This window comes from Oryctolagus cuniculus, chromosome 8 (assembly GCF_964237555.1).
Source record: "Oryctolagus cuniculus chromosome 8, mOryCun1.1, whole genome shotgun sequence".
Classification (NCBI taxonomy): domain Eukaryota; kingdom Metazoa; phylum Chordata; class Mammalia; order Lagomorpha; family Leporidae; genus Oryctolagus; species Oryctolagus cuniculus.
Window position 1 is genome coordinate 14,127,753 of NC_091439.1, and position 13,795 is coordinate 14,141,547.

A 13,795-nucleotide genomic window follows, 5' to 3' on the forward strand; every position below is an offset into this window, starting at 1 on the left:
TTGCTTTTTTATTTTGTAACATTAAAAGTAGAAAAGAAAGGGGCAAAAAGCTTAAACATAACAATCACCATCATTACTCTCTATCCACATATGTCCATATCCCCTTAACAGAGACAAAAAAAAAAATCATTTGTGTGATTTAGTGCCTGTAAATGTACTGGCATCTATTTTTATATTCTGAGAAATTTAATGAAGTATTTGTATTTGTGGCTGAGAAAAGAATATTTGTAAAGAGTTCTTTCATGAAGAACTACAGCCGAGTAGTGAAGAGTAGTGAATTAGGGACTCCAGGATGAAGTAGGATGCTCTCATACTCAGCCACATATCTCATAACGAGTATCGCCTTTCCTATAAACCAGCAGTAGTTTGAATGCTACAAAAGTCATTCAGGTTTGTGAAAGTGGAATTGCACTGATACTAATTGCTTTCAAAATATTAATTAAATAAATGATTTTGGAATTGACTATACTATTTTAAGTGGGATAATCAAGCACCTCAGATATTTGAAAGTTGTGCTTTGCCTGTCTAAAATAGTGATAATTGTTTATTTAATAAGAGTGTTTCATCCCTTTTAGTATTAAGGTCTGCCAAAATGTTTACAGTGTGATTCAGTTTTCAAATATTTGTTTATGCACATGCTTTCAGGAATACATTTCGGGTATAAATGAGCTGTGTCTGTACAAATAATGATTCTAATAGAATTGTATTAAAATTTGTCCCATAGTATACATTTGACAAATATTACTATTTGTTTAAATAAACTTGAGAAATCCTGGAAAACATAATGTGCAAAGCTTAATTTAGAACATAAACAGATCTTATCCCCATTCTTAAGCAGATAATATAGCTTGACTAGCTTTTAGATGTATTGAATTATTTATGCATATTTATGTCCATTTAAATTCCCCAAAGCTTGTTTTCAAAGGAGTTTTAGTAGCATTGATACAAAGCTACAGATTATTTGGTAATCTATTCCATGTTGCACAGGGAATTTTCTTTCTGAAAACTGAATTAATGTAATCAACATCCTTTATATTATTTTTCTGATCATTCTTTGAGAAAAGTAAAAGTCTGAGGGAACAACATAAATATCCTCTTTAAAGTATAATTTTTTGTTCCATCTACAAGATCTCTTAACAATTACAAATTAGTATTGTCATTATGTTGAGGTCAAATTTAATTTGAATATTAAATATTTTCTAGTATTGAAGAAATCCTCATTTAGTGTAGTAGTTTAGTTTATTCTTTCACTGCTGAAAAAAAAGTAGAGATCAGTTTTGAAGTTGATTTTTTTTCTCCTCCTTTATTTTGTTTGATCAGTAGTCTGAAATTTTGACTGATGAGTAGACATAACTAACCATGCAAAGAATTTGGAGTGACATTAATCCATATTTTATAAATACACATTGATTTTATATTTTGACATCATCCTTGAAAGAGATGAAGATCAACATTTTCTATTTGTCTCTCTCTTCTAAAAAATTATAATTAGGGCAGGAATATATTTACAAAATGTCATACCGTAAGTACAGATTGTGATGGCTGAGTATTAATAGTATCAGGACTTTATTAGCAGATCTCAATGATTTTCTTTGCAACTCTGCTTTTTTTTCCTGTTTACTTTGAAGAATGATTGTGTAACCTAATTTTATAAAGAGAAAGACCAAGACAGTCCAAGCTGATTATTTTTCTTCTAATTGTCGAGCATGGTTATTTTGGAATATTTACATATATCTTTGTCCTGTACTCTGATTAACTGCTCCAAAATGCTAATGTATTCTGATTGAAATGCAGTTGATAGGCCGGTGCCATGGCTCAATAGGCTAATCCTCCGCCTGCGGTGCTGACATCCCGGGTTCTAGTCCCGGTCGGGGCGCCGGATTCTGTCCCGGTTGCCCCTCTTCCATTCCAGCTCTCTGCTGTGGCCAGAGAGTGCAGTGGAGGATGGCCCAAATCCTTAGGCCCTGCATCTGCATGGGAGACCAGGAGAAGCGCCTGGCTCCTGGCTTCGGATCAGCACGGCACGCTGGCTGCAGCGTGCCGCAGTAGTGGCAACTGGAGGGTGAATCACCGTAAAGGAAGACCTTTCTCTCTGTCTCTCTCTCTCACTGTCCACTCTGTCTGTCAAAAAAATAAAAAAAAAAAAATGCAGTTGATAGCCATGTACTTACAAATGAAAACTTCAGTATCTTGGCCATGAAATTTAGAAAGGCAGGAACATCCCATTTATTAACAGCTATTATTAATTGAGCACTTTCTATGTGCTAGATTCTTACCGAAGTATTTTGCATGTGGTAACTCCTTTAATGCTCACAAAAATCCTTTAGATAGCTAACATTATTATTGTCTTTACAGAGGCCAAAACAGGCCCCTTGAGGTTAATCAAGTTCACCAGGTTACAAACCTTGTAGGTAGACTGCGAATTTGAACACTAAACTAGTGTTTTTCAAATTGTAGCACTGAAAAAAAAATGAATAGAATAGGACAACATAACATAAAAAAAGGAAATAACAGTGTGCATCATGTCCATATCTGCTTCAGTTGTATGGGTGTGTGTGCATGTGTGTGCTCGGTTGTGATTTAACTAACGTCTCTCACTATGCATTTTGGCCCAGAAAGTTTGAGAAGCACTGCAGTATGCTGTCCTGCCTTCTCCTGTTGGCACTAGTTGCTTAGTCTCTTTTAATGTTATTTTATCGAGTTGCTTTTCATCTTTACTGATGAAATATATGCTAGAATTCAACCACTGTACTGCTGGTGCAGAAAGGACAGCTTGTTTTCCAAACTGCCTGCCTTCTTGTCTTTGTTTCAGGTTATGCTCCAGCCTTTTCTGATGAACCCTATTTCACAAAAAAAAAAAAAAAAAAAAAAGCTAAATGTTTGGTTAAAGCTAGAGAAAACTCAGTGTTACCACTCATTCCTGTCTTCTTTTGTCTGTTATTTGTTAAAAGAATACTATTGTGGCTGGCGCTGCGGCTCACTAGGCTAATCCTCCACCTGCGGCGCCGGCACGCCGGGTTCTAGTCCCAGTCGGGGCGCTGGTTCTGTCCCGGTTGCTCTTCTTCCAGGCCAGCTCTCTGCTGTGGCCCGGGAGTGCAGTGAAGGATGGCCCAAGTGCTTGGGCCCTGCACCCACGTGAGAGACCAGGAGGAAGCACCTGGCTCCTGGCTTCAGCGGGGGTGGGGTGGGGGGTGGGGGGTGTGAACCAACGGCAAAAGGAAGACCTTTCTCTCTGTCTCTCTCTCACTGTCTAACTCTGCCTGTCAAAAAAAAAATACTATTGTATGCCAGAAATTCTTAATTTCTGGAGATTTGAAAGAACAAAATCAAGTAGTTCCTATCCTGTTTTTTTAAAACAAAACAAAACACAGCTCTGAAGAAGGCAGGGGAAGGAGGAAGACAGGAAAGGTCGAGTATTTTGTCATTTGCTATTTTGAATTCATACTTTTAATATAAAGGGAAATACCAAGAATTTTGAGGTAGAGTTTAAAGAAAAGCTGATTTTTATCTTTAGAGTACAAACCCAGTGTGAGCTGTTGTTTCAGTCCAGAGTGCAGAAGCAAGAAGGGTGAACAGCAGAGATGGTGAAACTGTGCTGTCATCTCCTGCTTCCTACCTTGCCATAGGAGAATCGGAGGAAAGTGTACCAAAACTGACTTTTCGTTTTTGATCCAGGCTCTACAAAACTGTTTTGTTTTTAAAAACCCATCTTACAGTGTTGTACGAGTCACACCTTGTTAGCCTAGACATTTCTGTTACCTTCGCCTGGATCAAAATTTTCTGCAGAGTAAACTCTGGGAAAACTTGAGAGGAAGAAATGACAAAGCTCTACTGAATTTACTTGCTGGTTTCTGAGTTGCTACTGTTTGCCCTTAGTATATATTGTCTTCTTTTTCTTTAAAAGACAAGTAAGTTATCTCTGTGTGTATGTATGTATGTGTGTGTGTGTGTATGTGTGTATGTGTGTGTGTGTGTATGTATGTGTCTCTCCTTTATCTCCTACCATTTGTCTGTGTATTTTAATATGTGAGATACTTCTCTCTAACACACATTTAATATACAGCATGCATTTTGACCTGGAATTGACTACCGACATTTAACTGTTGTTGATCAGACAGCACTTCTTTATCTCTTTAAGTTTTAAGTGCTGTTTCTGACGAATGCCAGTCCTTTTAGTCTGCTCTGTAACAGATACACAGGGAATCAATATACCATCTAGATGTCACAGAAGTAAAAGACCGCTCCTGGTGGGTGGGGGGAAGGCTGTGTGAGCATGATAGGTATTATACCTTTTTCTTTCTTTTTCTCTTTATTGGGCTTCAGAAAAGCAGCAAACCTTGTGTTACTATGGTAGTAAATAATGGATCTTAAATTGTATAGGTAAAATATAAATGCAGATAAAAAACAAAACATGCCCTATATTGCTGATTATATTTTGGATATTTCTTGTTAGCTGACAAAATATATTAAAAGTATTTTAATCTTGGCATCTAACATGGTTGCTGTTACATGCCACATTGATTTAGGATTGTGGTATAAATCGTATTCCCTGGCCTTAGGAAGGTTTTGTGGTCTAATTAGCAGACGACTGGTATCAGGAGAGTTCAGAATGTATCTGTGGGGTTGAGAGGGAAGCCCTGGTAGGTGCCCTCCACTGTAAAAAACATTCATGTATGCTGTCTTCCTTAGTCCCCTCAACAACACCATGAGGAATGTGTTGTTATCTTTGTTTTACAGATAAGGAAACTAAGATTTAGTGAGGTTAAGGAACTCTCCAAGGTCACACATTTTCCAAGTTGGTAAACCCAGGATTTGATCTCAGAGTTGTCCCTGTCAATTAATTTTTAGACCTCAGGTATGACCATAAGTAACATGGAAAATTAGATTGAATACTTGCTTTGTAAAAACACTCTTTCCTTAATTCAACTTCCCTTCCCTATTAACAAAAGGCAAGAGATTCACTTTTGGGGAAACTTCTACCAGAGAAGTTTCCGATGGGAGAGCACCAAGAACAGCAGAGGTGGGGTTTAAGGTCAAGGGTGGAAAACAGGATTAACTGAAAGTCTTAAGTACTGAAAGGTGAAGGCTCCTGGGTCCCTTTGGCTCTCTTACTACCAGGACTCTGGCAGCCAAACTTATACCAGCTCCACCCCATAAGGCAAAGGTTGTATCACTCTTTGGGCATGCTGACCTGCTCAAGAGAGAAGACTAGAAATGCTAATGATTATAGGGATCATGCTTGGAGCTCAGCTGATTTCCCTTCAGAGAAGTCTACCAGTTCACACTGTGTGCTTTGTTCTTAAAAATGAAGCTACAGCCAGGCATTAACATTTAAAGACAATCTCTGCTGTGAAAGATGACAAAGACTAAAGCAAATAGGAAAATAAATAGAGACTGGAAAAAAACAAGGAATTTAAGAAGGAGAAGAAACCTTAAAAAACAAGACCATGAATAAATGGCCTCAGCAAGGAAAAAAATGTTGCATTAATGGAGTAAGAAAAATGGTGAGCAGTAATAAAATTAGTTAAGAGTTAGGACCTAATTACAGATATACCCTAAGAAGAATATTAGGATGGTGTAGGAAAAATAGCCTGGAAAGGTAAAATTAGAGGACTAGATAGAGAATCTTTGGATTTAAATAGACTCATGGCAGCTTTCTTCCATTTGTAAATGTGGAGACCTATCCAAAATGCTTAATTTGAGGGTTCTATTTAGCAAATTGTTATTTATTTCATATAACCCTAAAGAAAATTTTCAAGTACGGTGACCTTTTCAAACCTGTTCAATATGGGTTTATGAATTTAAAATATGTCTATGCAATGTTCTTTCAAGAATTTAACACTAAGTTCAACAAAGTGTGAAGAGACATGTGTTATTTATATATATTTGTATATAGAAATGCACACGCACACTCTCATATGGGTCTTCAAAAAGTTAATGGGAAGTGAATGTTATGAATAAAACTGCACAGCTTTTGAAATGTTTTTGTGTCAAAATAAACATCTTTTAATTTTATTTTCCCACAAGCATTTTGAAATAACCTCTGACTGTGTGTATGTATGGATATGATAGTGCATTTGGAGGATTTGTATAAGATGTGCTTTTTAAATGGTCTTCAGTTATGTTGTGTGACATAACTGTGTGTTGGCATTCTATGTAATGGATTTTATTTTCTACTAGAACTTACCTTGTAGTAGAAGTTTTTGAATGGTTCTAATAGAGGTTAACCCTACACTTAATTTAAGCAGCCTTCAATGACATTGTTTTCTAACATTAGTCAGAAAATGATAAACTGAAGCAACTGAAATGGATTGTGGTTAATATTACTGTCAGGGTGATGAATAATCCTGACATTCACCAGCAACACACTGCCAGTCAGTAATCCTTCTCAAAATTAAGTATTTATTCTCTAGTCGTGCTAAGTTACTGTGATGTGGAGTAGTGACTGTTTATTATTATTATTTATAAATGAATTGTTTTATTCGTGTAGCAGTACTAATTTAACTCCACATGCTCTTTGTCTCTTTTGGTATCTCTGCTTCTCAGATAAAGAATTTTTTTAAAGTTAATGGAAAATGTGTATTATAATGTGCATGGAATCTCTAACCTCCAGCAATAATTGCTCAATGATTTTCAAAGTCATATATTCCATCTGTACCATTAAATGTGCAAGACTTTATCCTTGTGCCAAAAATAAACCCATCTTTTAATCCAATTTTCAATGCATTTTTTTTAAAATGTGCTTGTATCTAGGTCTCTTTCTAGACTCTGTATTCTGTATATCTGTATATATCAATATATCTGTCTTTCTGTAAGTGTCATACTGCATTGGTTACTGTAGTTTATAGTAAGTCACGAAAGCAGGTTATGTGACCCCTGCACCTATATTTCTCTTTTTCAAAATTGTTTGACTGTTCTTGAACTTCTGTTTTTGAGAATTAACTTGCCAATTGCTAATTAAAACAAAAAACTTGCTAAAATTTTTATTGAGATTGCATTGAATCTATAAGCCATTTTGAGTAAAAATAATATATTAACAGTATTGAATCTTCCAATTCATGAATATACCTCTTCCATTTGTTTAGTTGTTTAATTTCTCTGCAGTGTTTTGTAATTTATAGCTAACAGTATTTATACACCTACACATTGCTTAATGATGAAAATAGATTCTGTGAAATGCAGCATAGTGGCAGGGGTTTTTGTTGTTGTGGGAAAATAATAGAGTTTACCTACACAAACTTAAGCCACCTACGATGTCAGTAGATGGTATAATCATATGGATCCATCTTTGACAAAATGTTGACCCAAGTATCATTGTTTGGCACTTGACTATATGTGTTTAATTTATCCTAAAAAATTGATATTTTAAATGCTATTTACATTTTTTAATGCCCTTGTTCATATAGTATAGAGATACAACTAAATTTTTAAAATTTATCTTGTATTCTGTAACCTTGCTAAACTCAATTAATATTAGTCAGCTTTTTTTTTTTTTTGACAGGCAGAGTGGACAGTGAGAGAGAGAGACAGAGAGAAAGGTCTTCCTTTGCCATTGGTTCACCCTCCAATGGGCGCCGCGGCTGGCGCGCTGCGGCCGGCGCACCGCGCTGATCCGATGGCAGGAGCCAGGAGCCAGGTGCTTTTCCCGGTCTCCCATGGGGTGCAGGGCCCAAGCACCTGGGCCATCCTCCACTGCCTTCCCGGGCCACAGCAGAGAGCTGGCCTGGAAGAGGGGCAACCAGGACAGAATCCGGAGCCCCGACCAGGACTAGAACCCGCGGTGCCGGCCTATTAGTCAGCTTTATATAGAGCTTTTATAGTACTTTCTACAAAAACAAACATAGGAGGGCCGGAGTTGTGGTGTAGCAGGTAAAACCACCTGTGACGTTGGGGTCCAATATGGCACCAGTTCATGTCCCAGCTTCTCTACTTCCCATCCAGCTCCCTGCTAATATGCCTTGGAAAAGAAGTGGAATGTGGCCCACTTATTTGGGCTCCTGCATCCATGTGGAGAGAACCAGATGAAGCTCATGGCTCCTGCCTTTCCCAGTCCTGGCCACTTTGGTCCTGTGGAGAGTGAACTAGCAGTTGGAAGATTTCTCTCTCTGTCTCTCACTCTCTCTGTAATTCTGACTTTCAAATAAATAATCTTTTTTAAAAAATGTTATCTAAGTCAGATTTTGTGAGAGTAAAACAAAAGTGTATTTCACCCTGAGGCAAAATGCCCATCAGCTGCGAACCTCTGAAATCTAACAAGTTATGTGCCTTGGGTTAGGGGTGCCATGGTGGTGTAGCAGGTTCTGGCTGCTCCACTTTCAATCAAGCTCCCTGCTAATGGCCTAGAAAAAGCAGCAAAAGATGGCCCAAGTGCTTGGGCCCCTATATCCACATGGGAGACCCAGAAGAAGCTCCTGGCTCTGGCCTGGGCCAACTCTAGCCATTGTGACCATCTACGGAGTGTACCAGCAGATGGAAGATCTTTCTGTCTCTTACGCTACCTCTCTCTTCCCCTCTCTCTATAGCTCTGATGTTCAAATAAATAAATCTTTTAAAAAATGAAAATAGCATCAGGGAATGAAGACTCATTGCACTGTATCAACTGGTCTGCAGTGCTGAGAGTGTCTTGCCTTTGGTCTCGGGAAGAAAAGCATTCAGTCTTTCACTGTTAAGTGCGATATTAAATTCAGGTATTTTTGTAGATACTCTTCATTAGCTTGAGTAAGCTCCCCTCTATTCCTAGTTTATTGAGAGTTTTCATCATAATTGGGTACTGAATGTGTCAAATGCTTTTTCTGAAGATGATTGTGATTATATCATTTTAAAAAATTATTAATATACTGAATTATATTGATTGATTTTGGAGTTTTTCATTCCTTAGATAAACCAGAGTATGATGTATTATCCTCTTAATGAATATGTGGATCTGGTGTTCTGATATTAAGAATTTTTGAATCTATATTCTTGAAGGGTATGTCTGTAACGTCTTTGTAGTTTTGGCATCAGGATAATGCTTACATGACAAAATGAGTTTTTTTTTTTTTTAAGATCTATTTATTTAGTTGAAATATTACAGAGAGAGATGGAGAAACAGAGAGAGAAAGATCTTTCATCTTCTGGTTCACTCCCCCAATGCCTGCAGCAGCCAGGTCTCCCATGTGGGTAGCCGAGATTTAAGAACTTGGGGCCGATATCTGATGCCTTCCCAGGCATGTTAGCAGGAATCTGGATTGGAAGCAGAGTAGCTACAGCATGATCTGGCTTTCTAGTATCGGATGTGAGCATACCAAGTGGCAGCTTGCCACAACCATCATGCCACTGTGCCCACCCCTAAATTTTAAAAAATTGTTTATTTACTTACTTTTCATTTTATTTGAAAGGTACAGAGACAGATAGAGAAAAATCCTCCATCTGCTGGTTCACTATTCAGATGCCTACAACAGCCAGGGCTCAGCCAGGCCACAGTCAGGACCCCATTTTATTCAGGTCTTCCACGTGGGTGGCAGGAACCCAAGTATTTGAGCCATCACCTGCTGCCTTCCAGGATGCACATTAGCAGGAAGCTGGATGAGAAGTTGAGGAGCTGGGACTCAGACCAGGCCCTCTAACACATTCCAGGCCAAAACCCGCCCTGATTCTACGTTTCAAGTGGGGTTTTGAGACCATTTACATTTAGTGTAATTTTATGACATGATTAGTTTAAATTTATCTTATCTTCTTGCTGTTTTTCATTCCACACATTAGCTCTCTGTACTTAGTCTCCCTTTATCTTCCTCTCTTTAGAGTATATTTATGATTCTGCTTTATTTGTGAAAGAAGAACAGATACTGGGAGGTAAATCATATTATATGCTCAGAAATGTGGATGCTACTCCCAAAATGGCTGCATCAGCCAGGATTGGGCCAGGCCAAAGTCAGGAGCCAAGAATTCCATCCGTGTCTCCTACTTGGGTAGTAGGAACTATGCTATTTGAGGGATCATCTCCTGTTTCCCAAGCACATTAGCAGGAAGCTGAAGCGGAGTGGCTGGTATTCAAACTGGATCTCCGGTGTGGGAGGAGGGTGTCACAAGCTTCCACTTAATCCACCTTGCCACAATGCCTACCTTGTGTTTTATTTTTTATCTCATGTGCTAGAACCAGTCCAAAGCCATATCTAGCTACTATATATGGTGGCCAGGGCCACTGATACCTAAATCTGAGCTTCACTAGCTGATGGGTGGTGCCTCATAAATAGTGATTAACACTCTCCTACCATCAAATGACTAAATTTACCCACTTCACCAAATATGTCTGAGATTGCAGTTGTAGAGGAAAGATACAATTAAGTGTTAATGTAAAAGAGGGTGAAAAGGTGAGTTTTATGTGATAACCATCCCAGTTGCACAGGGAAAGTAAGGTAAATTTTAGAGAATATTTACCAATTTAATGGGCCTTTTCATTTTTGACTCATTTCTCCGTCAGTGGAGTAAATTCTTTTGCCGATAATCTGGCTGCTCTAGTTTTGTCCAGTTAGAGTATTTCGCGTAACCATTGTCTGTCAGAACCACCCTCAGAGCAGCACTGGGGAGGGTTACAGGCGCTGGACGGGTGGTGCAAGTGCTGCAGCTGGGGATTGTGGAGTTTGAGAGTCACTGACCCTTCCTTGTCAGGAGTGGGCTTTTTTCTGGCGATGTAACTGCCTTTAACCCTTAGTCATCAGCCTGTCAAGCCTCACGTTGCTAGAAATCAACTCCCAAAGTGTTAGCGACATTTCCTAGCCTTATGTATGATCTGTGGCTTTTCTTGAGTCATGAGAATTATAGTCTCTACTGTTGAGCTCCTATTAGAGATTATCTCACTAAATTGATTATCTCACTAAATTGATTCCAGTAATCCCTTTCTCCTGGAAGGCACCACCTATCTCCAGTTACACTTGCACAATAATAATTTGACCTCCTTGTCTGATATTTGAGATCCACTGATAGTTTTTTTTAATCTGATGAGGAATTTTTTAAAAAGATTTATTTTTTATTTATTTGAAGGGCAGAGTTACACAAAGAGAGAGAGAGAAAGAGAGAGAATCTTCCATCTGCTAGTTTGCTCCTCTAGTGGCAAGAATAGCCAGGGCTGGGCCTGGCCTTAGCCAGGAACCAGGAGCTTCATCCTGGTCTCCCACATGGGTGTTGAGGCCCAATGACTTGGGCTATCCTCTACTGCCTTCCCAAGCACATCATCAGGAAGCTGGATTGGAAGCATTGAATATACTTTTCCCCATTTGAAACACTTTTGTTATATTCATATGTCTTTCAAAGTAAATACAAAGGGGATTTTAAAAGCTGAATATTCTTCAAGTAATTTTTAGTTTTATGTACCCAGCTTATAGATGCTAGTGGAACATTATGTTACCAGTAACCCATTATAAAACTCTGTGGATGAGTTCCTTGATTTCAATGGCATTAACTGGTTCTTTAAATGGTTGGTGAATCTATCTGCAAATGGACAGATTTTGTCACATCTGCATTGGGCCTTTATGGTGTTTATCATTTTCATGACAGTCCTTGGATTTTTGGGACTATTTCTTGGGTTCTTCCTGGTATTTACTTATACCCTGACTTTGGGTTATTGGACTGTTTTCATCAATTTATGTGACTTTCTCAAACTCAGATAAAAATCAGTAGTAAAAATTGCTTCATGCTAACTGTAGCTGAATAACATAGAATTATGAAGGCATCACTGCTAACTCTACCAATGTGAGCATTTCAAATGATTTAGATTCTACATAGGCACAATAAGTAAAATGGAATACTTTCTTTTTCCCAAGATGTGTTCATAAAATTGAAATGGTACAGTAGATATATATTTAACACCACTTGTAAGTATATTTTCAAGGGAGTAAAAAGGGCTCTGATACTTGAAAACAAAAAATGCCTATTTGTTAACTCTAAAAGCCACAGAAGTATGCTGATGAAATTTTTTCTTGACAATATTAAATAAAGTCTAGAGTGTGGAAGATAAGTGCCAAACCATTTCAGCCATATATAGCATAGAACGAAATACCCTACAAGCCAAGGTTGTGTAAAAATGCTGATCAAGCTGCTTGTTATACTTGTCATTTAGATAAAAGAGCTGATACAACCAAAGCAAAATAGTTGCTGCACCCCCCAATAGTGGCAATGCTGCTAAATGACAGGGGCTATTTGTTTATTTTCCTCATTAGAGGATGGGGGAACGCAGGTGGTGGAGACAACCAGCATAAAATTCACTGGGTTCTTTAAACAGCTTCAGCAACACAGAGAATTAAAGACTCTCATTTGGCTTCATGGAGGTGGGGATACAAATATGAAAGTTAAGAAGGGAGGCCGGCACTATGGCAGGTTAATCCTCTGCCTGCAGTGCCGGCATCCCGTCTGGGCACCAGATCTAGTCCTGGCTGCTCCTCCGCCCGATCCAGCTCTCTGCTGTGGCCTGGGAAAGCAGTAGAAGATGGCCTGAACACTTGAGCCCTGAACCTGCATGAGAGACGCAGGAGAGCCTCCTGGCTCCTGGCTTTGGATTGGTCCAGCTCTGCCTGTTGGAGTCATTTGGCGAGTGAACCAGTGGGTGGAAGACCTTTCTCTCTGTCTCTCCCTCTCACTGTCTGTAACCCTATCTCTCAAGTAAATTAAAAAAAAAAAAAAAAAAAACTAAAAAAAAAAAGTTAAGAGGGACATAACACTGTAAATTTAGGTGAGAATACCTATGATTTTTGTTCCTTATGTCTATTCCAAGATAAAAATATGCACTGCTTTCCTTCCATTTCTTCAGCTGTCTTCTAAATCGACATACAGAGACATTAGGTAGAGAAAAAACTTTAGTAATAATTTTTAGAAAGGGAATTTAATCTAAAACTCCCATGAAAGACTTCTAATGGACTTGCTAGTTCAGGCCCAATATATATATTTTTTATCAACCCACCAACCCAAATCATTCTAAGATTTGCTTATAAGTTTGGTTAGAGATGGCTTCAAATCTTGTTGCTGCTACTATCTAGGTAACCAACCATTGCTAATCAGTTCACTTCACTACTCCAAAACTCAGTTTTTTTCATTTACAAATTGAGAATGCTAATAGGTCCACATATTAAGAAGTTGTGAAGATGATGCTGTGACTTGTGTAAGACTTTTACAACCTTTGCTTATATCACGAAATTATCACATAGAATGATCTATGTGCCACAGTTTTTTTTTTTGTTTGTTTGTTTTGTTTTTCCTGGAGCTTTTCCAAACCTGATCCTTATGTCCTGATTAAGAATAGCTATGTATGATGTAACATTTCCTGATAGCCTCTTCAATCCTCTGAATTCAAAGGTTTTTTGTTTTATTTCTGTTCATTTAATCAGATACCTTACACTTAATTTACAATACTCTGTCCTTTATCTTGACGTTTTTACAACATAGACCTATAAGGGAGCATTGAGTTAAATCATCTTGTTGCTTACTCCGTTCTCATCTTTTGCCTTCAGTTTGCAGTGGCTCTCTTTGAATGGCTGTTCACCTACCCTACTTTCAGGCAGGAATAAAATAATGGATAACCCTTATTTGCACACAGCCTCTTAAATATTGTAAGACAGGCTCTATCTGTCTTCACAGAATTGAAGGATATTTCCAGTGTCCTAAGTCACTCCACATGCAGATGATACCGGCAGATGTCTTTGAGTTGGTCATCGAGAGCCTGAGCGCCATTACAGATTGCTCATGCTCTTTTGCGTCCCGTTCCTGAACCCCTTCCCAAACCCCCTCTTTAATTTTTTATATAAGAAGGTATTTTATTATTTTACTA

At 38.3% G+C, this 13,795-nt stretch overlaps 1 protein-coding gene across 6 annotated transcripts in view; it reads left to right on the plus strand.

The window, feature by feature from the left end:
* Nucleotides 1-13,795, plus strand: part of LRBA (LPS responsive beige-like anchor protein) — a 747,733-nt gene that overhangs the window by 548,726 nt on the left and 185,212 nt on the right. The gene's annotated exons all lie outside the window — the stretch shown is intronic.